Genomic DNA, 27,945 nt, shown 5'->3' on the forward strand with positions numbered 1-27,945 from the left:
AACCAAAACAGTCCCTACTCTTCAAAAGCTTCTCACTGAGTGTGAGATTGTGCACCATATACATACAGGCACGTCATTCTATCTAGTTCCACAGCCCAAGCCAGTGAGTGGACTGAATGTGCACCAAACGTGGTTCAATTGGAACCACTCTTGCCTCTGAGCCTGAGGGTATGAGCTCAAGTCATACTCTGGTACAGCGCTGAGAGAGTGCTGCACTATCGGAGGCGCCATCTTTCAGATGATGTGTTAAACTGAAGTTCTCTAAGGTGACATAATAGATTCCATATAGTATTTTGAGTTCTCCCCATTGTCCTGGCCAATATTTATTGTTCAACCAGCTGCACAAATACTGATTTTCTGTTCATAATCACATAGCTGTTTGTGGGAGCTTGCTGTGTGCAAATTGGCTGATGTGTTTCCTACGTTACAACGGCGATACATACGAACATACAAATTAGGAGTAGAAGTAGGCCATTCAGCCCCTCGAGCCTGCTCCACCATTCAATAATATCATGGATGATCTGATTTTATCCTCACCTCCACATTCCCACCTATCCCCGATAACCTTTCACCCCCTTGCTTATCAAGAATCTATCTAGTTCTGCCTTAAAAATGTTCAATAACTCTGCCTCCACCACCTTTTGAGGAAGACAGTTCCAAAGACTAACCAGCCTCTGAAAGAAAAAAAATCCTCCTCTCTGTCTTAAATGGACGGCCCCTTATTTTTAAACAGAGACCCCCTAGTTCTAGATTCTCCCACAAGAGGAAACGCCCTTTAAACATTCACCCTGTCAAGACCCCTCAGAATCTTGTGTTTCAATCAAGTTGCCTCTTACTCTTCTAAATTCCAGTGGATACAAGCCTAGTGAATACACTTCTAAAGTACTTCATTGGCTGTAAAGTACTTGAGATGAGTTGTGGTTGTAAAAGACATTAAATGAAAGCAAGTTTTTTTCTTGACTGATCTCTCAGCCAATCTGTGAATCTATGCTTCTCCTTGCAAGTCAGCTCTCTTCAGTCACTTCTTCCAAATTTATTTTTTTTTCCCTTAAAGGTGCCAATGCAGACTGAGGCATGGTGCCACCAGGGACCACCATTCTTTCCCCTGGTATCTTGCCCATAGAAAGAAAGAAACTAGGAAACAAAATCTGAGGGTGATCCTGGCCACCCCTGCATCAGCACCCTGGTTACAACAGAAACCAACTTTCTCTCAGGCACTTAACCAGAGAGGGACGTACACTCCGCTGAAATATGCCACCTCCTGTTACACCAGCGACACAGCCCTTGAACATTGCAGACTCAGTCAATCACCCACCAAAACCAAGTAACTTAATTCGTTCCTCATTCAGACATGATGTCACTGCGGAGATAAAAAAGCCAAACCACAAACACTGAGAATCTACTAGACGTGAAAAATGCTGGCATTTTACAACAGGTCTGACAGCACCTGAACTTTAAATTGAATTTAAATGAACCTTTCTGGGTTGGTTGGGAGAACCAGTGAAATTCCACCTTGCGTCTTCCAATATTCTCTGGACTCAGTTAACAGCCACCCCAGGAAATCTGGCACAAAAGCCTAGGGCATAGCATGGACAGGGTACAGTACCATAGAAGTTATGTTACTGAACCAGTAATCCAGACACCCGGAGTAATGATCCGGAGGCTGAGTTCAAATCCCACCATGGGAGCTGAGGGGAATTGCAACTCAGCTGATTAAGTAAATCTGGAATAAAAAGCTGCCCTCTGTAATGGTGACCATCAAACTACAAATTGTCATAAAAACTCACCTGGTTCACTGATGTACTTTCGGAAAGATATTCTGCCATCCTTACCCAGCCTGACCTTCTTGTGGCTCTAGATCTGCAACAATGTGGTCAACTCTTAACTGTCCTGTGAAATGGCCTAGCAAGCCCAACCTGTTCAACCTTTCTTCATAAGATAAGCCCCTCATCACAGGAATGAGTTAAGTTAACCTTCTCTGAACTTATTCTAATCCAATTTATATCTTCTTTCAAATAAGGAGACCAAAACTGTACACATTATTCCAGATGTGGTCTCATCAAGGCCCTGTACAGCTACAGTAAAACTTCCCTACTTTTCTATTCCAGTCCCCTTGCAAGAAATACCAACATTCCATTTGCCTTCCTGATCACTTGCTATACCTGCATGCTAACTTTTTGTGATTCATGTACCAGGATGCCCAGATCCCTATGCACCACTGGGTTCTGCATATGTCTCCATTTGAATAGTATACTAGGTTTCTATTCTTCCTACCAAAGTAGACAAGTTCCCATTTTCCTACATTATACTCCATCTGCCAATTTTTTGCCCACTCACTTAACTTATCTAAATCCCTTTTCAGACTCTCTACCTCCACTTCACCACTTATTTTCCCACCTATCTTGGTGTCATTGAAAAATTTAGCTACCACACATTCAGCCCTTTCATTGACGCAGATTGTAAGTAGTTGAGGCCCAAGCACTGATCCCTATGTCCCGCCAGTTGTTACAGTTTGCCAACCCGAAAAAGACCCATTTATGCCTACACTCTGTTTCATGTTAGCTAACCAAAGCTTTGTCCGTGCTAATATATTACTCACTACATCATGTTATTTTGTCTTATGTTACGGTGCTTTGTCAATTGCCTTCTGGAAATCCAAATACACCACGTCTACAGGTTTCCCTTTGTCCATGTTGCTTGTTACTTCCTCAAAAAACTCCAATAAATTAGTTAAACACTATTTCCCTTTCACAAAACCATGTTGGCACTCCATGATCAATTTATGACTCCCTTAATAATGGACTTGGCCCCTAGCAATGACCCCCACATCCTGTGAATGAATAAAAATCACATTGTTAAGGGGCTGGAGTGCCCTGTATATATCCTCTTTCAATTAAGTGCAAAAGGTATGCTGGACACTTTAGGGTCATAATTCTTTTCTAAGTGAAGCCCAAAACAGAATTGGAGTATCTCAGCAGCCTGGAGCAAGGGTGCTGTGGGAAAGGGTGACCTCTTTTTAATTCAGGCGTCTCTGCTCCTTGCCTTCACCCCCTACACACTTGGCACCAATGTCCCATGCTTGGTGCTCACCCCTTGCCTTAGCCTGTCCCTTCCCCACTGCCCCCACACCTTTGCTGGATAAAGAGCTGGCGGGAGGGTGGAAAAAGATGTTAGCAGCAGCCCTTTACTGACTGCTGGCACCCAACAACATGTTTCTAGTGCTCTTGATGTGTGGTTAGAGACAAGTCTGGTAAACATGTTTTAAATTAGGCTCTTTGTTCATCTAGAAACAAGGGGGTGTAGCAGGCATAATAATAGATTTCTAATCCTGAACACTGGACGATAGAAGCTAGATTTCTATAAACTGTTTTATTTTCTTTCACTGTCTCCTTCTTTGTGCCCTGAAGGTTGATCCCCAAGATCTTCAGTCCATTCAGGAACAATTGCAATAAAAAGCTGTTACTCTTGAGACTCTATACTGTGTTAGAAAGGACTAACATTTACATTTTTGCAACTTTTAAGACATTTCAAAGCTCTTAATAGCTAATAAAGTACTTTTTGAAGTGTAGTTGCTGCTATAATGTAGCAAACAGGGCAGCCATTTGCACACAGCAAGATCCCACAAACTGGAATGCGATGATGACCAGATCATCTGTTATATTATGCTGTTGGTTGAGGAATTGGCCAGAATCAGAGAGAACTTTTTTTGCTCTTCCAATAGCCCTGAGGGATCGATTCTGCCCACTGAGAAGGGTCTCGGTTTAACTGCTCATCCAAAAGATAAGTCCAAACAATGACTGAAACCGTTGTGGCAGTATTTAAATTTCAGACCCTGGAACCATCGGTCAAAAGTAGAATATTCAACAACCAAAATGCAGAAAAATCACTTGGGAACTTCAGTCATTGGGAGAAGTAGCTTCCTAAGGAGTTGTTACATTATTGGAGAAAGACACCACATCTTGTGAATGGAGGATCTGGGAGTAAGGTTGATGGGTCTGTGACTCTGCAGTTTGCTAAGGGTGAAGGCTGGGTGAGCAGTTAATCTGGGATTCTAACAGGCAGCACGTTGGACTGTCTGCCTGGTACATGCGCAGTTTCCTTGCAACATGCCACTGCCACCTCTTGCTGGTCTTGTTGCACTGCCATGCTCCAACAAAAATGCCCTGGAATAACCAACAGGGTAACCTTCTGTGCACTACCTGAAGTTGCTACACATCCACTTTGCAGCTATCAAATAGGGGGGTAGCCTATCACTCACCCACAGATTCCATCACTGCTTCTCACACATTTCCCCCAACATGCCACCTAAAACAACACTCACCAAAACACACTAACCCCGACACCCCAACCCCCATACTCTGCCCCCGATACTCCAACCCCGACACTCTGGCTCTGACATTCTGACCCTGACATTCTGACCCCGACACTCTGACCCCGATACTCAGACCCCAGCACTCTGACCCCGACATTCTGACACTGACACTCCAGCCCTGACAATCCACCCCAATAGTCCATTCCCAGCACTCTGCAAAGGCTGTGAGATCCTCCTTTTCACTTGCATATTGGATCCTGGTGATTTTAACTTGTGCCTGAGTGGAGATATTAAAATATCCCAGGCCTCAATATCAGCAGCTGCAGGTGAGTTTCCAACTCACCTCAACACCCTATCCAGCAGGAATTAAAATCTTCTTCCTGATCAGGAAAGCATTTTGTTTTTATTCAGGAGAAACGCAGCTCGATCTTTTTCTGTGAATGCCACGTAGATTATAGCAGGTGAAAAGGACCTGTCATCATGAGATTTATGTCACCTTAATTGTTTGTAATTTATTAATTTGTTAAGATTGTGACTTCTTTAAATTCTTTTCCTGGGACTCTCCCACTATTTACCTCCTAATTCCCTTTCTACCTTGACTCTTTCTGGTGGAAACATTTGTTTGCTCAGCTGTTCTCCACACCTCATGCACTTAGAGTCTCTTGCTCAGCTTCACAGGTTTTCCTGATCCTCTCGTGAAGGGTCTGGACTCATTAGGGTACGTCTGCGCAGGCACCAATCACTCTCGGGTGGCTTCCAGTGTGTCAGCTGGCTATTCGCCCATGGGGGCATCATAGCTGGCCTGACAGAGGCCCAACAACATGGAAGAGCAGGAAAACTGGACTGATTTCTCTGTGTCCTCCTCCTCAGGCACTGAGGCCAGTTCCCTGACGGCCACCCCTGCTGAGGCCAGTTCACTCTTGGGGTCGAACTCACAGGGGTGGCTTTTCTGGCTTGCCAATGCCCAGAGCTGCTTTACCCACTTCCCCATGACAGCTACAATCCTTCCAACATCTGCAAAGCAAGGGCGAACCTCCAATAAATAAATCCCTTTTGGGGCCTTGACATTTACCGGATTGGATGTTAAGGTCGAGGCTGAGAGATTGATGGGCCAGACAGCGGCCTGATGTCCTGTGGAGAGCAGCTGCTGCCATGAATCAGCTTGCTGGAATGTGTCAGCTTAGTGCCCTCTGTCCAATGTCTGATGTGAATAGGGAAGCTCGTAAAAAATGAAACAACAGTTACAATCAGGGCAGTGAATGAGCCTAAAATGGCAGGCAGTGTGTGATCAAACATTGCTCCTTCCTTTATTTAGCTCGCTTCTGTCAGCTAAATAAATAAAGAAGCAAACAGCCCAGAATTTTAGTTAGGAGAGTCCGAGGTGAGGCCTGGAGGGCATAGAAGGTCGACAACCCTCTAGGATTGCCATGGAGTCTCCAGGAATGGAAAATGAAACACCTCCAGGAGAGAAATGCAAATTATTGAGTGTTTTCTTACTTTTATTGAACACCTTTGTTTGTTAGTTATCAAAAATCAACGGGAGAAAATATTGTTTAAGCAGGCAGGAGGTCATCTGATTGAATCCTCCAGGAGTACCTCTCATCAGAATTGGCAACACTAAGCGCGGACAGTAGTGCGAAGCAACTTCAAAGCTTGTTGCACTGACCACCTCCTCGTGCCTCTTTGTAGGAGGATTCTCGGGTGACCCTGCAAGGGAGATTGTCCATGCGTGTGCGATGCCCAGCTCTTTACTATGGGTTTTCACAGGGATGCAAATTTCTATTGCATGGTTGGGAACCCCAGGCAGTGGAATGTGCTTTTAATCACTGCCTCGTATCAACCTTCAGCCCTTACCCCACCCCACCCCTTCCCTAAAGGATACGGTGTCCTGGCTCAAAGACAAAGGCACATGTCAAAGTCAACTATGCTTTCAAAGACCTCGAACTCACTTCTACTCTGTCTTCTGTCAATTATTTAGTCCTTTTTTGGGTTTAAATTTTCTTTCCTGGCTCTCAGTATCCTGTCCCCACATCCCCATGACACCCTCTGTGTCTCCTGAAGGTTAAGGTATGGTCCCATGGGGACACTCACACTGGGACACTTACACTCAATGCACTAACCTCACCATCCACTCTGCCTGCTGCAGCCCTTTAAATGCTGCTGATGTGTGCACTGGCCCTGATTTTAGCTCAAGGCATGTCTCAGGTGTCAGGCTGTGTCAGAAGCACACTTGTTTGTAGCAGGAGGTGGGCCTGGGGTAATCTAACATCTGGTCCACTCCCCATACCCCCCAGCCCTCCTCAGTCTAGGCAGGAAGTAGCTGCTAGTCTGCAGAACATGGAGCAGCCTGGTTCACTAATGTCCTTTAGGGAAGGAAATCTGACGTCCTTAACTGGTCTGGCCTACACGTGACTCCAGACCCATAGCAATGTGGTTGACTCTTAAATCCCCTTTGAAATGGCCTAGCAAGCCACTCGATTTATCAAACTGCTACAAAGTCACAAAAAGGAATGAAACCGGATCGACCAACCTGATCAACCTAGACACCGGCAACAACAATGGCAATCTCAGCCCTGTCAACCCTGCAAAGTCCTCCTTACTAACATCTGGGGCCTTCTCAAAGAGGGACATGGACAGGGTGGATAGGGAGCAGCAGTTCCCCTTAGTTGAAGGGTCAATCACAAGGGGACAAAAGTTCAAGGTGAGGGGCAGGAGATTTAGGGGGGATGTGAGGAAAAACTTTTTTACTTTACTCAGAGGGTGGTGACGGTCTGGAATGTGCTGCCTGGGAAGGTGGTGGAGGTGGGTTGCCTCACATCTTTTAAAAAGTACCTGGATGAGCACTTGGCACATCATAACATTCAAGGCCAAGTGCTGGTAAATGGGATTAGGTAGGTAGGTCAGGTGTTTCTCACGTGTCAGTGCAAACTCAATGGGCCGAAGGGCCTCTTCTGCACTCTGTGATTCTGTGCGATTCAAGGGCAGCTAGGGATGGGCAATAAATGCTGGCCTAGCCAGCGACGCCCACATTAAGAAAAATTTTTTTTTAAAAAGCAGTCTCCTCAGAGGCAAAAAATAGTAAGGGTTTTATGATTCTGTGGTGGATGCCCGGGGCAGGGTGGAGGTGAGTGTGGGGGAGGATGCGCAGGGTGCAGGTTTTAAATCGCTTGGGTGGCATCAGCATGGACTTCTGACATCCACATGACCGGCCTGTATTTTACCAGTGGTGGTGGTAAGTGTGAATGGCATTTGTACTTCTTCAAGCCCAGCAATTGAGAGCTGGTTAAGCTGATTAAACTTCCAATTGAATAGCATCTTGCTGGGGAGTGCATGGGAGCCACAGGGAATCAGAGCTCCAGCAGGTTTGTAAGGGCAGAAATGGAATAGCAGTTGAGGTTATTGCTGTGCTCGGAGGCTATAGAGCCAGGCAGTTTGCCTTTACAGGAAGGCTGGGGCAATGCGTTAAGAATGATTAGTGTCGAGCAAGGTCACGGATTTAGGGTCACTTCCCCCCTTGATGCCATCCAGCTTCTGGTATGAGGATCCATTGAGAAGGGTCTGACAGGGTCGTGGGTGTGTTGAGGAAGCAACTGGCAAAGTGCCCCTTCAGAGCAGCAGTGCCCAAGTGCCATAGGAAAGGTCCATTCAGGAGGCAGGTTCTCCAGCAAGGAGGAGAATCTGAGAGGAAGGGAGGTGTGGGCACACGGATGCAGACAGCTGCAACTTCATTGCCATCTACAGGGGCAACCTCAGGATGGGGAAGCAGCAGAAGGCTGCAGAGGACATTGCAAGCAGGTGCCAGTGCAGAGAAGATGGTACCCTGTAGCAAGGGCCTGCAGGCAGAGGATGATCTACCTTCAGTGTCGCTGCAGACTGCCAGTACTGAGAGGTCGTCACAGACCATGCTGGCAGAGGAGACGAACTGCAGTGGAATTGATAGTCACCTGATGCCCATGGCTGGCAAGTTCCCTGTGGCCTTAAATCTCCATCTTCCAGGGGCCCACTGGAACTGTGTGTGGGATCTCCCACACAGCGGCACATCATTGTATCAAAGTGCATGACGACCGATGCCCTCTTCATGATGGTAGTCCTGAACACAAGCACTGTTGAACTGATCCTGACAGTCAGGCTGAGACAGCCCAAGACTTTGGGGCCATCGCTGGATTCCCTCAGATGCAAGGTGTGATAAACTGCACCCATGTGGCCATCGAGGCTTCCACAGGCCGGCCAGCAGGGAGGGATTTCATTCCATCAACGTATAACTCTTCCACGACCACCATCAAGTGTGTGCCTGGCATCCTGAGAGCAGCCATAACTCCTCCATACTCTGGCATTGCCCAGGTACCTGAGCTTTGCACCAATCACCATCCCTCCCCCGCTCACCTTCAAGGATGGATTCTAGGAAACAGGAGCTACCAACTAAAGAGATGGCTACTAACTCCAGTGAGAAATACTAGGGCAGAGACAGAGGAATGAGACAACATGAAGCACATGGCAAACCAAGTGACCATTGAGCAGATCATCAGTCTCCTGAAGATTCAGCTGCCTGTATCGTTCTGGTGGGCTGCTTCAGTAAGCCCCAGCAAGGGTCTTTGGGATTGTGCTGGTCCGCTGTGCATTACACAACCTGGTGCTGCAGAGGGAGGGAGGCCCTGGCCAATGAGGGTTTGATGAAGCGCAAAGAATCCTCAGACAAAGAGGATGATGTGGGAAGTGATGATCAGCTGCAGCATCCAGAAGGACCTGAGGGTCAGTGTAGAGGGCGCCAAGATATAGGCAGAGGGGCTGAGGAGCCACTGTCCACACATGGAGAGCCGTGAGGGGAGACCCCAGATGCAGAAGGCAGACCCAGCTCCACCCTCGCAAGGCACACTTGTACCATCCTGCTGACCTGAGAAGGATGAAGACTTGGTAGAGAATCCAGGCACCTTGTTCCCCTCTTGCCTTACTACAGCTTCCTCGAGCCCATGGAGAAGGTGATGTTATGCAGGTAAGTGTGCATCTCTGGCATTTACTGAGTGATCGGCTGGGCTAGGCTCCCCATGAGGGTCACCAATGTCCCAATGGAGGAAGCCACATACACAGTTAAAAGCAAAAAACTGTGGATGCTGGAAATCCAAAACAATATACACATACACAGACAAGAAAAAAAATCGCAGCACCCATGGCCTTGATGAGCTCCTCCATTGTCTGAGTCAGGAACACCTCTGGAATCCCTGCCTGATCTTCACGCACCATACTATGTAGATCCAGCATCTGCCACCTCACGGATAGCTCCTGAGGCCCAGCATCAGCCTGAGGCCCAGCACCAGCCTGAGGCCTATAATCAGCCTGAGGCTCAGCACCAGCCTGAGGCCCAGCTCCAGCCTGAAGCCCAGCACCAGTAGGCCCTTCTGCACTCCTCCAACTTTATGGCCTCGGCTGTCACAGCCTCCGATGGCTGCTCAGGGTGGTTTACTGACCAGGTTGTGACCCCAAATTTAAACACAAGTATATACTCCCCCAAGATGCACTGGTGGAGGCTGTGGGGAGAATGATGTGATGCTGTGCCCCCTGAGGATCCCATCTCCTTCTCAGAGGTTAGTCACTGTTCCACTCATGAGGCTACTCACCCTCTCCTGACCCACCTTCCAAGATAGAGTGGCTGCCACACTGCCCTGTCAGCTCTCGAGCTCCCTCCTCCATAGGCCCTGCAAGTATCTGAACCATTATGGTTTTGAGCCCTCTCCTCCTGTGGGAAGAACGAAGAGGACTGTTACTCGACCCACAAGAACGGACACAATGCCTAAGCGGGCTTGGCATGCCAGCTGTTACCGCCATGGCCGCTGATATGCATGTGGGACTGGGCAATTCTGAAATGACCTTGTGAGGTCATTTCCAGGCTCGTGCCCTTTGTCTGAACTTTTTCCATCTCTTTCATGCAAGAGCCTCACACCATTGCCACGTAAATGGTGGGCTCTCCAGCCACGGCAGCCCCACCCTCACCCTTAGCCAGTTGTTGGCCCCTAAGGGAACTCAGGTTTCTCACTCACCCTTGCAGAGTGGAGAAGGTCATTGATGTGCTGCTGTGGCCAGGTTCTCCAGGTGAACCCCCTAGCTGCTGATCTCCTCCACAATCTCTGTCTAGTCTTGCTTGGTTAAGCGGGGAGGACTCCTCCTTCTGTTCTTGGGGAAGAGGAACTCTTGCCTTGCCCGAGCAAACTGGAGGGGAAGTTGCAGGGTGTCATCACTGAACCATGGGGCTGCCCAGGATATTCCTTCTGCCATAAGCAGCTCGTTCCTAGACCTTCACGATGCCGGCCTCGCTGACCTCTTGACCTTCTCCCACTGGCAGGGCTGCACTACTGGCTGGAGGCATCGGAGGGAAAGGCGTGGGGCAGCTGTGGAGTTGGTCAGATGCTGGTGGGCAGGAAGGTCTGAAGCAGCGCTCCATGCTGGTGGCCATTTTGAAGATGGCACAGGCACATCTGACCACTTCAGCTGTTGATGCGCTCGCTGCCTCAGCCCTGTCTTCAGCCAATGAATGGCTGGCCAGCGCAAGATTCCACTGAGAACAGGGATCAGAGGGCAAGTGCCAATGTTACCCACTTCTGGTCCTGCCTTCCCTTCCTCGCCGGGTCACGGAAAATTCTGGCCATGGGTTCAAGACCCACTTGAGAGACACCAGTACACAATCTAGGCTGACACTCCAGTACTGAGGGGACTGATGGAGATGCCATCATTCAGATGAGACGTTAAAGCAAGGTTCCATCTGCCCTCTCAAGGTGGGCATAAAGGTTTCCATGGCAATAGTTTGAAGAATAGGAATTGGTTATGGCATTTTCTGCTTTGCAGCAGTGACCGCATTTCAAAATCAATCCAATGGTTGTAAAGTGCTTTGGGTTGTTCTGAGGTTGTGAAAGGTGCTATATAAATGCAAGCTTTTCTTTTTTAAAACGAGATATCTGTTTACTGCCCAGTGTGGCATAGGTTGTGTTAAAGGGAGGATTGAGTTAATGTGGCATTTGGAAATCGTCATTTGACAGATTCCAGCCTCTGATTTACTGCTGAATATGGGTTAATGAATGTGCAGCAGTCCAGATGAAACCCGTTAGGTGTTATGAGGTTGGTGTTTGTTTTCTAGCCGGCGAGTTTCCCATAGCCCTGGTGTTGTGACTGCTGGAGTAAGCAGAGCACATTTGTTCACGTAGGAGTCCAACTACTCAAGGCCGTGTTGTCACTCATTGCACAGCCCTGCAAACATCTGACTTGTCAGCACCTGCAGTGAGTCTGTGCTGGCCGATAACTTCCCTCTATCTGGCTCTTCATCTATGCATGGCTGCTCAGTGCAAAGATACGCCGTAGCCATAACACACAATGATCACTATCAAATGGTGTGCATACAAAGCACCCAAGGCTATCTCCCAGGCATTTGAACCCTCGCAGAGTTCATACAAGAGGATGAGTTGTGAGGCCGGTGAATGACTATCAGCTGCTTCTGCATTGCACAAGAGAGAAGCTGTTTAACATACTGAAGGTAAAGTGTGCTGATCATTGTCTTGTTGGTGAGATCTTGCTGTGTGCAAATTGGCTGCTTGGCTTCATACATTACAATAGTGACTACACTTCAAAAGTATTTTTCAAAAGTACCCCACCACTGAACATCAAGCCATTGTTTCCAGGACTGTTACTGATCTCATCTCCTCTGGAGATCTTCCTTCCACAGTTTCCAACCTCATAGTCTCCCAACCTCGGACGGCCTGCTTCTACCTCCTACCCAAAATCCACAAACAGGACTGTCCTGGCAGACTGATCATGTCAGCCTGTTCCTGCTCCACATAATTCATTCCTTGCTATCTTGACTCCATTCTCTCTTCCCTTGTCCAGTCCCTTCCCACCTACATCCGTGATTCCTCTGACACTCTACATCATATCAACAATTTCCAGTTCCCTGGCCCCAACCGCCTCCTCTTCACCATGGACGTCCAATCCCTCTACACCTCCATCCCCCACCAGGGCCCTTAGCTTCTTCCTCGAACAGAGGCCCGAACAATCCCCATCCACCACTACTCTCCTCCGTCTAGCTGAACTTGTTCTCACACTGAACAATTTCTCCTTAAACTCCTCTCACTTCCTTCAAATAAAAGGTGTGGCTATGGGTACCCGCATGGGCCCCAGTTATGCCTGTCTCTTTATGGGGTATGTACAACATTTCTTGTTCCAGTCCTACTCCGGCCCCCTCCCACAACTCTTTCTCCGGTACATCGATGATTGCTTCAGCTCTCCTTCATGCTCTTGTCTGGATCTGGAAAAAGTTATTAATTTTGCTTCCAATTTCCACCCCTCCATCATTTTCTAATGGTCCATCTCTGACACTTCCCTTCCCTTCCTTGACCTCTCTGTCTCAATTTCTGGTGATAGACTGTCCACCAATATCCATTACAAGTCTACCGACTCCCATAGCTACCTCGACTACAGCTCCTAACATCCCGCTTCCTGTAAGGACTCCATCCCATTCTCTCAGTTCCTTCACCTCTGTCGCATCTGTTCTGATGATGCCACTTTCAAAAACAGTTCCTCTGACATGTCTTCCTTCTTCCTTAACCGAGGTTTTCCACCCACGGTGGTTGACAGGGCCCTCAACCGTGTCTGGCCCATCTCCTGCGCTCCTGCGCATCTGCCCTCACACCTTCTCCTCCCTCCCAGAACCATGATAGGGTCCCTCTTGTCCTCACTTATCACCCCACCAGCCTCCGAATTCAAAGGATCATCCTCCGCCATTTCCGCCAACTCCAGCATGATGCTACCACCAAACACATCTTCCCTTCACCGCGCCCCCCCCCCACCCCCGGCAGCATTCCGTAGGGATCGTTCCCTCTGTGATACCCTGGTCCACTCCTCCATCAGCCCCTACTCCTCAACCCCCACCTATGGCACCTCCCCAAGCATATGCAAAATATGCAACACCTGCCCCTTCACTTCCTCTCTCCTCACCGTCCAAGGGCCCAAAGACTCCTTTCAAGTGAAGCAGCATTTCACTTGCACTTCCCTCAACTTAGTCTACTGCATTCGCTGCTCCCAATGCAGTTTCCTCTACATTGGAGAGACCAAATACAGACTGGGTGACCGCTTTGCAAAACACCTTCGGTCTGTCCGCAAACATGACCCAGACCTCCCTGTCGCTTGCCATTTCAACACTCCACCCTGCTCTCATGCCCACATGTCCGTCCTTGGCCTGCTGCAATGTTCCAGTGAAGCTCAACGCAAACTGGAGGAACAACACCTCATCTTCCGACTAGGCACTTTACAGCCTTCCAGACTGAATATTGAGTTCAACAATTTTAGATCATGGACTCTCTCCTCCATCCCCACCCACTTTCTGATCCCCTTTTTTCCAATAATTTATATAGATTTTTCTTTTCCCACCTATTTCCATTATTTTTAAATGTATTTTCATCCATTGTTTTATCTCTACCTTTTAGCCTATTTTGATCCCTTCCCCCCCACCCCACCCCCACTAGGGCTATCCGTACCTTGCTCGTCCTGCTTTCTACCCTTAATTTCACCATTAGCACATTCCTTAGATAATATCACCACCTTCAACACCTCTTTGTCCTTTTGTCTATGACATCTTTTGGCAATTTCCACCTATCACTGGCCCTCTATCCAGCTCAACTTGTCCCACCACCCCGTAAACCAGCTTATATTTCTGTTGAAGGCTCATAAGGACTTGAAATGTCAACTCTTTTCTTTTCCGCTGATGCTGCCAGACCTGCTGAGTTTTTCCAGGTAACTCTGTTTTTGTTTCATATTTCACCTCTTTTCTATTTTTCCTTAGTTTGTTGAAGAGTCATACGGACTCGAAACGTTAACTGTGTTCCTCTCCGCAGATGCTGTCAGACCTGCTGAGTTTTTCCAGGTATTTTTATTTTTGTTTTGGATTTCCAGCATCCGCAGTTTTTTGCTTTTATCTTCAAAAGTATTTCATTGGCTGTTGAGTGCTTTGAGACATCCTGAGATTGGGAAAGGTCCTATTTACTTTCAGAATTCCTGGCACCCTAGTAAAATTAATGGTAATATAATGACCACCTTGGAGGTGCTTCTTCACCTCTCTGACAACTGGTGCTGGGAAAGATCACCTGCAACAAGGCCATATGAGTGAACAGGTCTCAGGTTCAATGTCTGCTGCCAGGCTGTCACGACACAGTCAGACCTCATGATGGCCACCCCGCTCCAGAGAACTCAGGCTCAGAATTTCCTTGGGGCTGCTCTCCCTTAACCGCTGTAACCTCACCAAATTTCAGTAGACGCCCCAATCCCATGGGTAAAACCGCGTTTCTGGCAAAGTTACGGCCAAGGAAAGGTGGCATTTTTTGAAGAAATTGTATGTCTGGTTGGCTTGAGTTAACCTGGCCGTAATAAACCTATTCCTGAGCTGTCCCAATGGATCTATTCATAAGGAGAGCGTGTAAGAGGCATACAAATTGCAAAACCATCGGTTTGTCCCGTATGAGCTGATCTGAACTGGAACAGCAGTTTGCAGCCACTACAATTGGCATGAGTCAGGGAGAGGGTGAAACATCATCTAGGGTTCCTATTCTGCTCATCCATCACCCCTACATTGGCTCCCAGTCCCCAGACACCTCCATTTAAAAATTCTCACCCTCCACAGCCTCACCTCTCTCTATCTCTCCCTATTCCTTACTTGTAGGGGAAGGTGATGGCATTGTGTACTGTCATTAGACTAGTAATCCAGGGACCCAGGTTAATTCTCTGGGGACAAGGGTTCAAGACCCACATTCCAGCAGGTGGAATTTAAATTCAATTAATGAATCTGGAATTAAAAGCTTGTCTTAGTAATAGTAATCATGTCCTTAATCTAGTCTTGTGTCACTGTTTCTTGATCCCTGTTTTTGGGTTCTGCCGCTTGTTGTTACACAGCTGTCTGTCTTTTGTCTGTTGTTAAACAAGAACAAGTATAAATGGACACTGGTTAGCTATTGGCCTTTCACCTCTGTGACCCAGGTTGAAACCCAGACCAGAATCATGTGATGGAGACGTCCTTCATCGATTAGCTGCAGGAGTCTGAAGAGTTTGGGTGGTCCCGGATCAGGGGAATGGGTGAACATCACAAAACTGATTCTAATCTTGCACCAAACAGATTGATGATTTCCCGGTACGCACAGCTTGTGCCCCACGCTTGACATCTGTAACGTGAGTCCCAAAGGACACCATTAAATAGCAGACAGGCAGCAGAACTGAGATGGAGCAACTATCAGGAGTGAGTGAACAGATTGGGGATCTATTTTCTAGAAAAGGCAAGACAGAGGGGTGACCCAAAAGAGATCTTTGACATTATGAAGGAGTTCGATAGGATAAATGCAGACAAAATGTTTTCACTTTTGGGGCGTCAAAAACTAGAGATCATAAATATAAGAAAGTAATTAATAAATCCAATAAGGGATTCAGGGGGTATTTGTTTAGCTTGAGAGCAGTGGGAATGTGGAGGTCACTACCACATGGAGTAGGTGAGATGAATAGTATAGATATGGTTAAAGGGAAACTACAATATACATGAGGGAAAAGAATGAGAGGAATGTGCCAAAAGAGTGCAATGAAATAGTGCGGGAGGCGATGGCGTAGTGGTATTGTCGTTGGACTAGGAATCCAAAGACCCAGGATAATGCTCTGGGAATCCGGGTTCAGCTGATGGTGAAACATGAACTCAATAAAAATCTGGAATTAAAAGTCTAATGATGACCATGAAACTATTGCTGATTGTTGTAAAAACCCATCTGGTTCGCTAACGTCCTTTAGGGAAGGAAATCTGTTGTACTGTCTGTCTGGCCTACACGTGACTCCAGACCCACAGCAATGTGGTTGACTCTTAAATGCACTCTGAAATGGCCTCTCAGTGACTAGCAAGCTACTCAGTTGTAGCAAAGTCACAGAAAAGGAATGAAACTGGACGGACCACCCAGCAATGACCTAGGCACCAGAAACGACAATGGCAAACCCTGTCAACCCTGCAAAGTCCTCCTTACATCTGGGGGCTTGTGTCAAAATTGGGAGAGCTGTCTCACAGACTAGTCAAGCAACATTCTGACATAGTCATACTCACGCAATCATGCCTTATAGTCCCAGACACCACTATTACCATCCCGGGGTATGTCCTGTCCCACCGGCAGGACAGGCCCAGCAGAGGTGGCAGCACAGTGGTATACAGCTGGGAGGGAGTTGCCCTGGGAGTCCTCAACATCAGCTCCAGATCCCATGAAGTCTCATGGCATCAGGTCAAACATGGGCAAGGAAACCTCCTGCTGATTATCACATACCGCCCTCCCTCAGCTGATGAATCAGTGCTCCTCCATGTTAAACCCAACTTGGGGGAAGCACTGAGGGTGGCAAGGGTGCAGAATGTACTCTGGGTGGGTACTTCAATGTCGGTCACCAAGAGTGGCTCAGTAGCACCATTACTGATCAAGCTGGCTGAGTCCTAAATGACATAGCTGCTAGACTGGGTCTGCAGCAGGTGTTCAGGGAACTAACAAGAGGGAAAAACATACTTGACTTCTTCCTCACCAACCTGCCTGCCACAGATGCATCTGTCCATGACATTGGTTGGAGTGACCACTGCACAGTTCTTGTGGAGATGAATTCCCACCTTCACATTGAGGATACCCTCCATTGTGTTGTGTGGCACTCCCACTGTGCCAAATAGGATATATTTTGAACAGATCTAGAAGATCGAGGCTGCATATTCATGAGACTATGTGGTCCATCAACAGCAGCAGAATTGTACTCAAACTCAATTTTAAACCTCATGGCCCGGCATATCCCCAACTCTACCATTACCATCAAGCCAGGGGATCAACCCTGGTTCAATGAAGAGTGCAGGAGGGCATGCCAGGAGTAGCACCAGGCATACCTTAAAATGAGGTGTCAGGCTGGTGAAGCTATAACACAGGACTACTTGTGTGCCAAACAGCATAAGCATCAAGTGATAGAGCTAAATGATCCCACAACCAATGGATCAGATCTAAACTCTGCAGTCCTGCCACATCCAATCGTGAATGGTGCTGCACAATTAAACAACTCACTGGAGGAGGCGGCTCCACAAATATCCCCATCCTCAATGATGGAGGAGCCCAACACATCAGTGCAAAAGATAAGGCTGAAGCATTTGCAACAATCTTCAGCCAGAAGTGCCAATTGGATGATCCATCTTGGCCTCCTCCAGAGGTCCCCAGCATCACAGATGCCAGTCTTTAGCCAATTTGATTCACTCCACATGGTATTAAGAAACAGCTGAAGGCACTGGATACTGCAAAGGCTATGGGCCCTGACAATATTCCAGCAATAGCACTGAAGACTCGTGCTCCAGAACTTGCCGCTCCCCTAGCCAAGCTGTTCCAGTACAGCTACAACACTGGCACCTATCTGGCAATGTGGAAGATTGTCCAGGTATGTCCTGTACACAAAAAGCAGGACAAATCCAACCCAGCCAATTACCACCCCATCAGTCTACTCTCCATCATCAGTAAAGTGATGGAAGGGCTCAGCAACAGTGCTATCAAGCGGCACTTACTGAGCAATAACCTGCTCACTGATGCTTAGTTTGGGTTCCACCAGGGCCACTCAGCTCCTGACCTCATTACAGCCTTGGTTCAAACATGGACAAAAGAGCTGAACTCCAAAGGTGGAGATGAGGTGAGAGTGACTGCCCTTGACATCAAGGTTGCATTTGACAGAGTGTGCCATCAAGGATCCCCAGTAAAACTGAAGTGAATGGGAATCAGTGGGAAAATTCTCCACTGGTTGGAGTCATACCCAGCACAAAGGAAGATGGTTGTGGTTGTTAGAGGTCAGTCATCTCAGCTCCAGGACATCACTGCAGGAGTTCCTCAGGGTAGTGTCCCAGGCCCAACCATCTTCAGCTGCTTCATCAATGACCTTCTTTGCATCATAAGGTCAGAAGTGGGGATGTTCGCTGATGATTGCACAATGTTCAGCACCATTCACGACTCCTCAGATACTGAAGCAGTCCATGTCCAAATGCAGCAAGACCTGGACAATATCCAGTCTTGGGCTGACAAGTGACAAGTAACATTCACTCCACACAACTGTCAAGCAATGACCATCTTCAACAAGAGAGAATCCAACTATCACCCCTTGATGTTCAATGGCATTACCATCACTGAAGCCCCCACTATCAACATCCTGAGGGTTACCATTGATCAGAAAATGAACAGAACTAGCCATATAGATGCTGTGGCTACAAGGGCAGGTCAGAAGCTAGGAATCCTGCGACGAGTAACCCACATCCTGACACCCCAAAGTCTGTCCACCATCCACAAGGCACAAGTCAGGATTGTAATGGAATACTCCCCACTTGTCTGGATGAATGCAACTCCAACAACATTCAAGAAGTTTGACACCATCCAGGATGAAGCAGCCCACTTGATTAGCACTCCATCCACAAACATTCACTCCCTCCACCACCGACACACTGGGGTAACAATGTGTATCATCTACAAGACGCACTTTAGGAATTCACCAAGGCTCCTTAGACAGCACCTTCCAAACCCATAACCACTACCATCTAGAAGTACAAGGGCAGCAGATAGATGGGAACACCACCAACTGGAAATTCCCCTCCAAATCATTCACCGTCCTGACTTGGAAACATATTGCCGTTCCTTCATTGTTGCTGGGTCAAAATTCTGGAACTCCCTTCCTAACAGCACTGTGGGTGTACCTACACCACATGGACTGCAACAGTTCAAGAAGGCAGCTCACCACTGCCTTCTCAAGTGCAACTAGAGATGGGCAATAAACGCTGACCCAGCTTGCGAAGACCACATCCCATGAATGAATTTTAAAAAAGGAGGCTTGTGATGTGGCACAGACCAATTTGGGCTGAAAGGTCCATTTCTGTGCTCTAGACAACATGACAACAGTGACTACATTTGAAAAGTGATTGATTATCCAGAAAGCACTTTGGGACATCCTCAGGTCATGAAAGGCATTATACAAATACAGTTCTATCTTTTACTTCTGTGTAAATTGGCCGACTCACTCAGAGAGACTAAACGAAAATGTCACATTGGGTGAAATGAAGGGGCTGTTCTCAGGTTGGAACTGAAACATGTTGTTGGGGCAATGTTGAGAAGCCTTTAGTCGTGCTGTCCATAACCTGCACTGTTCCCCACCACTAAAATCTCTCACCCTGACGAGCACAAAATTCATTTAAAAAAGCACTTATTTAAAGCAGGAAAGAATTACAAATTGGAAGTTATTCAATTGATGTTCGAGAAACCTTCAGGCATTTCAGTTATTGCTTTTTGTGGTATATTGGAAAAGTAATGGGATGAATTATCAGTCAAAGGCAGGCATGATGGTGATGGTGAGAATATGATTCACGGACCCTGCAAAATTAACCACTACAAGGAGTGTAACATAACTGGACAGACCGCAGGTTGTCAGGACAATAAAGACTAGCCGTTGTAAAGCACCAGTTAAAAGCTCAGGACAACCCAAAGCACTTTACAGTCAGTAAAGTATTTTTGAAGATTGGTCACTTGTAAAGTAGGAAACACAGCAACCAGTTTGCACATAGCAAGATCCCACAAACAACAATGTGACAATGACCAAATGTTTTAGCGATGCTGACTGGAGGATAAACATTGGCCAGGAGACCTGGGTGAACTCCAGTGCTCTTCTTTGGAATAGAGGCATAGGACATCTTACATCCACCTGAAGGGTAGATAGGGCCTGGGTCTAACACCTCTGAAAGACAGCACCTCTGACATTGCAGCACTCCCTCAGAACTGTGCATAGGACTGAATTTTGTGACCAAGTCTATGGAGTGTGACTCAATTCCTCAACCTTATGACTCAGATGTAAGTGTGGTGTCACTGGTTTATTGTTCCGAAATGAGTCAAATTCCAGTTTTGTTGCCTGTCGGGAGTTACCGTATAATACAGACTTAAACTGTTTGCAAAAATATCAGACCTATGGCATGACATCACTTCAATGCATGATCACAACTAGCGAGTCATTTTGTATGTCACCTGATGGATATAATCACACTATTTTCACCCCTTTGGAATCAATGGAGTGATAATGGGCTGCTTCCATAAAGGATGGGTCAGTCAGCTGCACCAGTGCACCACGTTACCAATATTACACTGATCTTGGCAAGTTCACTGCCCAGAAAAATCCCTCCTTGCATGCTCCCCACCCCACAATGGTTGCCCTGAAATGGTTAGGCAGCAACAGAGAGACCCTGGGCCTTTATCTAGTGCCCCCTGCTGTACAGTATAGATGTTGGATAAAGGACAGATTCATCCTTGGTCACAATGACACTGTTGTTTCAGAACTGATCCTGCGGAAATAGCAGGACAGCTCCCCTTACCTCTCCACCCACTCACCAACCCAGGGCCCCCTATGCTGGGACCAAGGGGCAATGGTGCCACTCCATTTCACTGCATAGGCCTCCCTCAGGAGTAGCACTATAAGACTAACCCTGATGAGCCTCTAGGTATCTTCACTCCCACTCACATCTGTTCGGGGCCCCACCACTGACACCTGGACACTGGACCCCATGGCTTGCCACACATCCACCAGCAGAGATCAGTGCCCTGTCCCCTCCCCACCAGCCCCAACCCATCAGGAATTTGTATACTAGCCCCCAGTTTATCTGGAATAGACAGGTGATGGATTGTGTCATGATGTTCCAGCGAAGCCATGCTTGGGTCTGACACAGAATCCTCGGTACTGGAAGAGGGAGAGAATCAGATAAAAATTCAGAAGCGTACATTAGGAATCAGGGGGAAACCTCAGGCTGATTTTGCTCCAGTAGCACAACCTTTGCAAATGTTGACCAGCTGCTTGTCTGCGGGGTTGTCAAGCCCCATTACATTCTCACCTCATCAGGACCTCACTGCTCGGTGCAAACCTCCCGCCTGATTTTCATTCCATCGATTTCACTGAAGGGTGTTCTTTAATGCTGATTGGTTCACACTGCCAAGCAGTAAAGACTAATATCTACATGCCCGCCCACCCATATCCTGCACATTCACTCTAGCTTTTAACTGTTCCAGAAGTCAGAGATGAATGCTCCAGACTTTTTTCCCCTAACTGACCCTGGGTTTATTGACCAGGTGTTTGGCCTCTGCCAGGAGATTATCAGACCTCTAGTGGATAGGGAGCATCATCACAATGCTTCAGGCATCAACACTGTGTGGGACAGGATTGACCAGCCATATGGTCTATTTCTGCCCATTATACACACACAGCACGCGTGTGCACACACACACACACACACACACACACACACACAGACATGTAGACACACACGCACACACACACACACACACACACACAGAGTCACACATACACGTCGACACAGATACACTCGCGTAATTGCAAAGGCAGACACACAACATGCACACACGCACACACATACACACACACGCACAGATGCACAGACTCAAATAAAAGCAAAATACTGCAGATGCTGGAAATCTGAAACAAAAACACGAAATGCTGGAAAAACTCAGCAGGTCTCGGAGCATCTATGAAGAGGGAAATGGAGTTAACGTTTCAAGTCCGTATGGCTCTTCTTCAGAGTTCGGAATCAAAATGTTAACTGTTTCTCTCTCCACGCACACACACTCACACTCAAGTGCACGCAGATACACACAATCACAGGTACACGTGCACACACAAATGCACTTGCTCACACATACTCGCTCACACAAGTGCATACATATACAGGCATACAAAAACTCACACACTCGCGTGTAAACACAGAAACACACCCACACACTCAGGCGCGCACTCTCAAGTGTGGGTGAGTGGATAATGATCAGGATTCAGAACTCCAGTTGTCTTTTTACCCTCTTCCTAATCCAGAGGCACTATAAGATCCACCTACTCCTGCCCCAGCTAACTTAGTGTAAACTGGGAACCGAACTTGGGATCATCATGGTGTGCTGGACTCCATATATGAGACCAGGCAGTGTATGTCCTCACCCTGCCATGGGGCAGTATTGAAATTTTAATTCCTGAACGCAGGAGTATGTTATAAATGAATAATGCAGGTTACACCACGTTATCAAACATTTAAAATCTAACAGATTCACTGAAATATTACTGTTCAAATATTCCAGGGATTTATATGAAACTTCAGTTAATAATTCATGGCTACATTATCCCAGTGTTGTTAAACAATTCTGCCCTACATCTACACTTGGGGCAGAATTTTTTGCTCATCGCACGATGATGTCATCGCGCACACTCACGATATTTCGCTCGGCGAGCACGTGTGAGAGGAGGCAGCAAGCCTGCCGACAATTAAGAGGCCTATTAAGGCCCTTAATCAATTCATCAAATCTGATTTCTCACTGCCCGTCCGACTGTCCAGTTGGCGGGCGGGCGAAAGGGACAAGTGGCCTTTGGATCTTTTATGAAACATCATCCACGGGTGGGATGAGGTTTCCAACAGCAATTCAAAATAAAATGAAGATGTTTGAATCTCATTTATAATGTGTCCCTGCTCATGTGACAGACTCACATGCTTTAACATTTTTTCAATTCTTTACTTATGTTTTTAAAAATCTTCAGCTGCCTGAGGCAGCCCTGTGCCTTCAGGGAGCTGTCAGTGTGCACACCCCCCCACCCCCACCCCCTGCGTATGCACAGACATCCACGCTCGCCCTCCTCCTGCCCCCACCCCAGTAGCTCTCAGGGTTGCAGTGCGCAATTCACATTGGATGGCCATTAACCGGACAGCCAGTGCGAGATTGCGGTTGGAGCCCGATCACAGGCAGCAATCGGTTTCAGAACCGCTCCCCGGCCTGCCTGATGAGGTAAGAATCCTGCTGTTAATCTGTAAAGGGCAGCCATCTTTAGAGACGCAGCGCAGTGCTCTCTGCCCTGACCCACGGCAGTCCCGGAGCATGTGCGACAGGAAATGCCATCCCCTCACCTCACCTGGTGAGATTGTAAAACATAGAGAATCATGACCAGGCACATCCGTCACCTCATCGCGCTGTGGGTCCCTCTGGTCCAACATGTGTCACCTCTGCTTGACAAGGGTCACTCAGATTCAAGGCCTATGGAGCTGACAGAGACATACCAAAAGTACAGTGCTGTCGTTGTTATGTCACTGGACTCATAATCCAGGGAAATACAAGTTCAAATCTCACCAAAGGAATAAAATTTTCTGCAAAATGCTCATGAAGCTATCAGAATGTTACAAAAATCCACCTTGTGACCTTTAGAGAAGGAAATTTGCTGTCTTTACTCAGGTCTGGCCTACATGTGATTCTGGTTCCACGCCAATGTGTTTGACTCTTAAATGCCCTTTGAAATATCCTAGCAAGCCACTCAGTTCTATCAAACTTGCTTCCAAGCAGTCCTTGGAGAAGTCCCGTCGTCATCTTCCAAAGCAGCAGCTAAAGATGTTTTGGATGAGACATCAAACCCAGGTCCTATCTGCCTGAGATGCAAAAGATCCCGTGGCACTATTTGGAAGATGAGCAGAGGAGTTATCCTTAACAAATATTTATCCCTCAAACAACATCATAAAAAGCACATTATCTGGTCATTGTCATGCTGCTGTTTCATTCATAAATGTTGGTGGAATATGAATGTGCGTCTGTGCTGCCGACACAAATGAAACAGAATGGGCAATAAGTAGCAGCCTTGCTGGCAACTGAGAATGAATTTAAAGAAGCTTTTAGTCCTCTGAATGATACCGTGATATCGACATAACCAAACACTGGCATCCAGCTATCAGTGCTATGAGAGGCTACGACCCCTACATTCCATCTCTTTTCCAACCCCTCAATTATAATCTGGTACCAACTCGCTCCAACAAGCCTACAGTCCACATTCCAGATAGATGAAAACATTGCACATCCCATTAATCGCAGGGATACCTCAATACGGTGATTCAGGACATGGAATATCATTTAGGGTCTGTGGTCACAGAAAGGGAGACAGCCTTTTTCAGTGCCTTAGATGTTCTTTCTTATTATAAGAGAAGTCAGCCTGGTTTCCTGCTCCTTCTCATTACTCAGCCTGTGAGGGCACATGCAATATAAATGCCTGAACTCTTTCGCCTAAAATTAGAGACTGTAGTACTCCCTGTGAAATGTCCCATGGTTCATCAACAACAGCCTGCATTTTTATAGCGTCTTTAATGTAGTAAAATGTTCCAAGATTCTTGACAGTAGCGTTTTCAGAGAAAAGCTGACACATATAAGGAGACATTAAAACAGTAACAAAAACAGAATTACCTGGAAAAACTCAGCAGGTCTGGCAGCATCGGTGGAGAAGAAAAGAGTTGACGTTTTGAGTCCTCATGACCCTTTGACAGATCTAAATAGAAATAGGAAAGGGGTGAAATATAAGCTGGTTTAAGGTGTGTGTGTGTGTGTGTGGGGGCGGTGGGGGGTGCTGTTGGGTGGGGGGAGAGAAGTGGAGGGGGGATGTGGTTGTAGGGATAAGCAAGCAGTGATAGAAGCAGATCATCAAAAGATGTCACAGACAACAGAACAAAAGAACACATAGGTGTTGAAGTTGGTGATATATATCTAAACGAATGTGCTAATTAAGAATGGATGGTAGGGCACTCAAGGTATAGCTCTAGTGGGAGTGGGGGGAAGCATAAAAGATTTAAAAATATTTAAAAATAATGGAAATAGGTGGGAAAAAGAAAAATCTATATAATTTATTGGAAAAAAACAAAAGGAAGGGGGAAGAAACAGAAAGGGGGTGGGGATGGAGGAGGGAGTTCAGGACCTAAAGTTGTTGAATTCAATATTCAGTCCGGAAGGCTGTAAAGTGCCTAGTCGGAAGATGAGGTGTTGTTCCTCCAGTTTGCGTTGGGCTTCACTGGAACAATGCAGCAAGCCAAGGACAGACATGTGGGCAAGAGAGCAGGGTGGAGTGTTGAAATGGCAAGTGACAGGGAGGTTTGGGTCATTCTTACGGACAAACCGCAGGTGTTCTGCAAAGCGGTCGCCCAGTTTAAGTTTGGTCTCTCCAATGTAGAGGAGACCACATTGGGAGCAACGAATGCAGTAGACTAAGTTGGGGGAAATGCAAGTGAAATGTTGCTTCACTTGAAAGGAGTGTTTGGGCTCTTGGACGGTGAGGAGAGAGGAAGTGAAGGGGCAGGTGTTGCATCTTTTGCATGGGCATTGGGTGGTGCCATAGGTGGGGGTTGAGGAGTAGGGGGTGATGGAGGAGTGGACCAGGGTGTCTCGGAGGAAACGATCCCTACGGAATGCCGACAGGGTGGGTGAAGGGAAGATGTGTTTGGTAGTGGCATCATGCTGGAGTTGGCGGAAATGGCAGAGGATGATCCTTTGAATGTGGAGGCTGGTGGGGTGATAAGTGAGGACAAGGGGGACCCTATCATGTTTCTGGGAGGGAGGAGAAGGCGTGAGGGCGGATGCGCGGGAGATGGGCCGGACACAGTTGAGGGCCCTGTCAACGACCGTGGGTGGAAAACCTCGGTTAAGGAAGAAGGAGGACATGTCAGAGGAACTGTTTTTGAAGGTAGCATCATCGGAACAGATGCGACGGAGGCGAAGGAACTGAGAGAATGGGATGGAGTCCTTACAGGAAGCAGGGTGTGAGGAGCCGTAGTCGAGGTAGCTATGGGAGTCGGTAGGCTTGTAATGGATATTGGTGGACAGTCTATCACCAGAGATTGAGACAGCGAGGTCAAGGAAGGGAAGGGAAGTGTCAGAGATGGACCACATGAAAATGATGGAGGGGTGGAGATTGGAAGCAAAGTTAATAAATTTTTCCAAGTCTTGACGAGAGCATGAAGCAGCACTGAAGTATTCATCGATGTACCGGAGAAAGAGTTGTGGAAGGCGGCCGGAGTAGGACTGGAACAAGGAATGTTAAAACAGTAATCTTGGTCAAAGAGGTAGCTTTTCTGGAGTGATTTAAAAGAGGAGAGAAGGGGAGATGTTTGGGGAGAGAATTCCAGAGCTTAGAGCCAAGTCATCAATAGTGGAACGATTAAAATCAGGGACACTCAAGAGGCCAGAGCTGGAGGAACTCAGATACCTCAGAGGCTTGTAGGGCTGGAGGTGGTTACGGATATAGGGAGGGGCAAGGCCATGCAGTGTTTTGGAAGTAAAGATGAGAATTTTAACATTTCAGCATTGTTGGTCCAGGAGCAGGAGAACGGGACTTGGTGCAACTTAGCATGTGTGCAGTCAAGTTTGGACAAGCTCCCGTTTACAGAGGGTGACAGACAGGAAGCGGGCTAGGAGTGTACCGTGTTATCATGCCCTAAGAGGGCATTGGCGATCATGGACTTCCATTGGATTGGTCTGTGGTTATGTTTGGTAAAGTACTGCAGTGGTTTGCCATTGCCATCTTCAGTATGGCTGACTAGGAAACTCTCCCGCTGTTACCACCTGCCATCAAGCATATTGGAAGGACTAGCAGGCTGCTGGTCAACCTGTTTGACCACATTATGAACACACCTTCTATGGCCATTAAACCCTGAAGTGGGACTTGAACCCAGAGTTTCTGGCCCAGTGATAGGGAGGCTACCATTGCACCACAAGACCAGCCCCCACCCCCAAATAGGGCAACACTGTCATCCCAGGAATCAGTCTAGTGAAGTTTTGTTGTACCCCAGTCTAGGGCAAGTATAGCCTCAGGTAAGGAGACCAAAGTTATGTACAATACTCCGGGTGGGCTCACCAAAGCTCTATACAACTGCAACAAGACTTCCTCACTCGCCCGCTTGTAATTGTCACAACAGCAGAGTACTGCTACCAACTACCTACGGCATATTGAACTTGTTTTAAGGAAGACCTGTGTTTTTAAAAGAAATACAAGTAAAGACTGATTAAAAGCAGGCTGATTATGTAAAGTGACCACCGTCCAGAAAATTCCTATGTGGATTATGCTGACAGACCTGTCCTGAGAGAACATGGAATGCCATGCCTGAAGAGGTGGCAGGGCCTACCTCAGACAGAGAGACTTGAAAGGAAGATATAGAAAATGCAAAAGACTGGACTTTAATCTCCTGTCTTTGTGGAGGCAATGGAGACTGATTCCCACATCTCAGCAGTCATCCAAAAATCCATCTCCTGTTGGTTTATGTCTCAGAATGTGTAAAATAGTCTGAGATATAAGAAAAACAGGTTCTAGGTGCTGGACATGACTATCTCCCCTTGCGGGAATATGCAAGAAAAATGGGTTAAAAAGCTTGCTGCAGATCAGTGAGTGAGAGTGACAGAAACAAGAAGAAACACCAGTCACCCCTGCAAAGACAAGCAGGTGATTTCTCTCTCCCTCTCTTTTGCTGGGAGGCAAGTGTGTTGTAGTGGAGACAACAAGTAAAAAGAAACAAGGCAGCCTCTTCGGTTACTCTGCAGAGAGAATCAGGATTCCTTTCCCCCCCCCCCGCCGGGGACAAGCCAGAAAGTGTCTCCATCAGACTACGAATCTGCCAAAGTCAGCTCTACCGAAATTACCCAACTAAATGGCCACAATGTACCACCATCTACACCTCATGGGCAAGCCAAGGACTGATTTGTATATTTTTAAACTTTTACTTGGACTCTTAACTTCTCATTTCTGATCAGTATGTGCATGTGTGTTGC

The sequence above is a fragment of the Carcharodon carcharias genome, chromosome 7, assembly GCF_017639515.1.
Source record: "Carcharodon carcharias isolate sCarCar2 chromosome 7, sCarCar2.pri, whole genome shotgun sequence".
NCBI classification, from domain to species: domain Eukaryota; kingdom Metazoa; phylum Chordata; class Chondrichthyes; order Lamniformes; family Lamnidae; genus Carcharodon; species Carcharodon carcharias.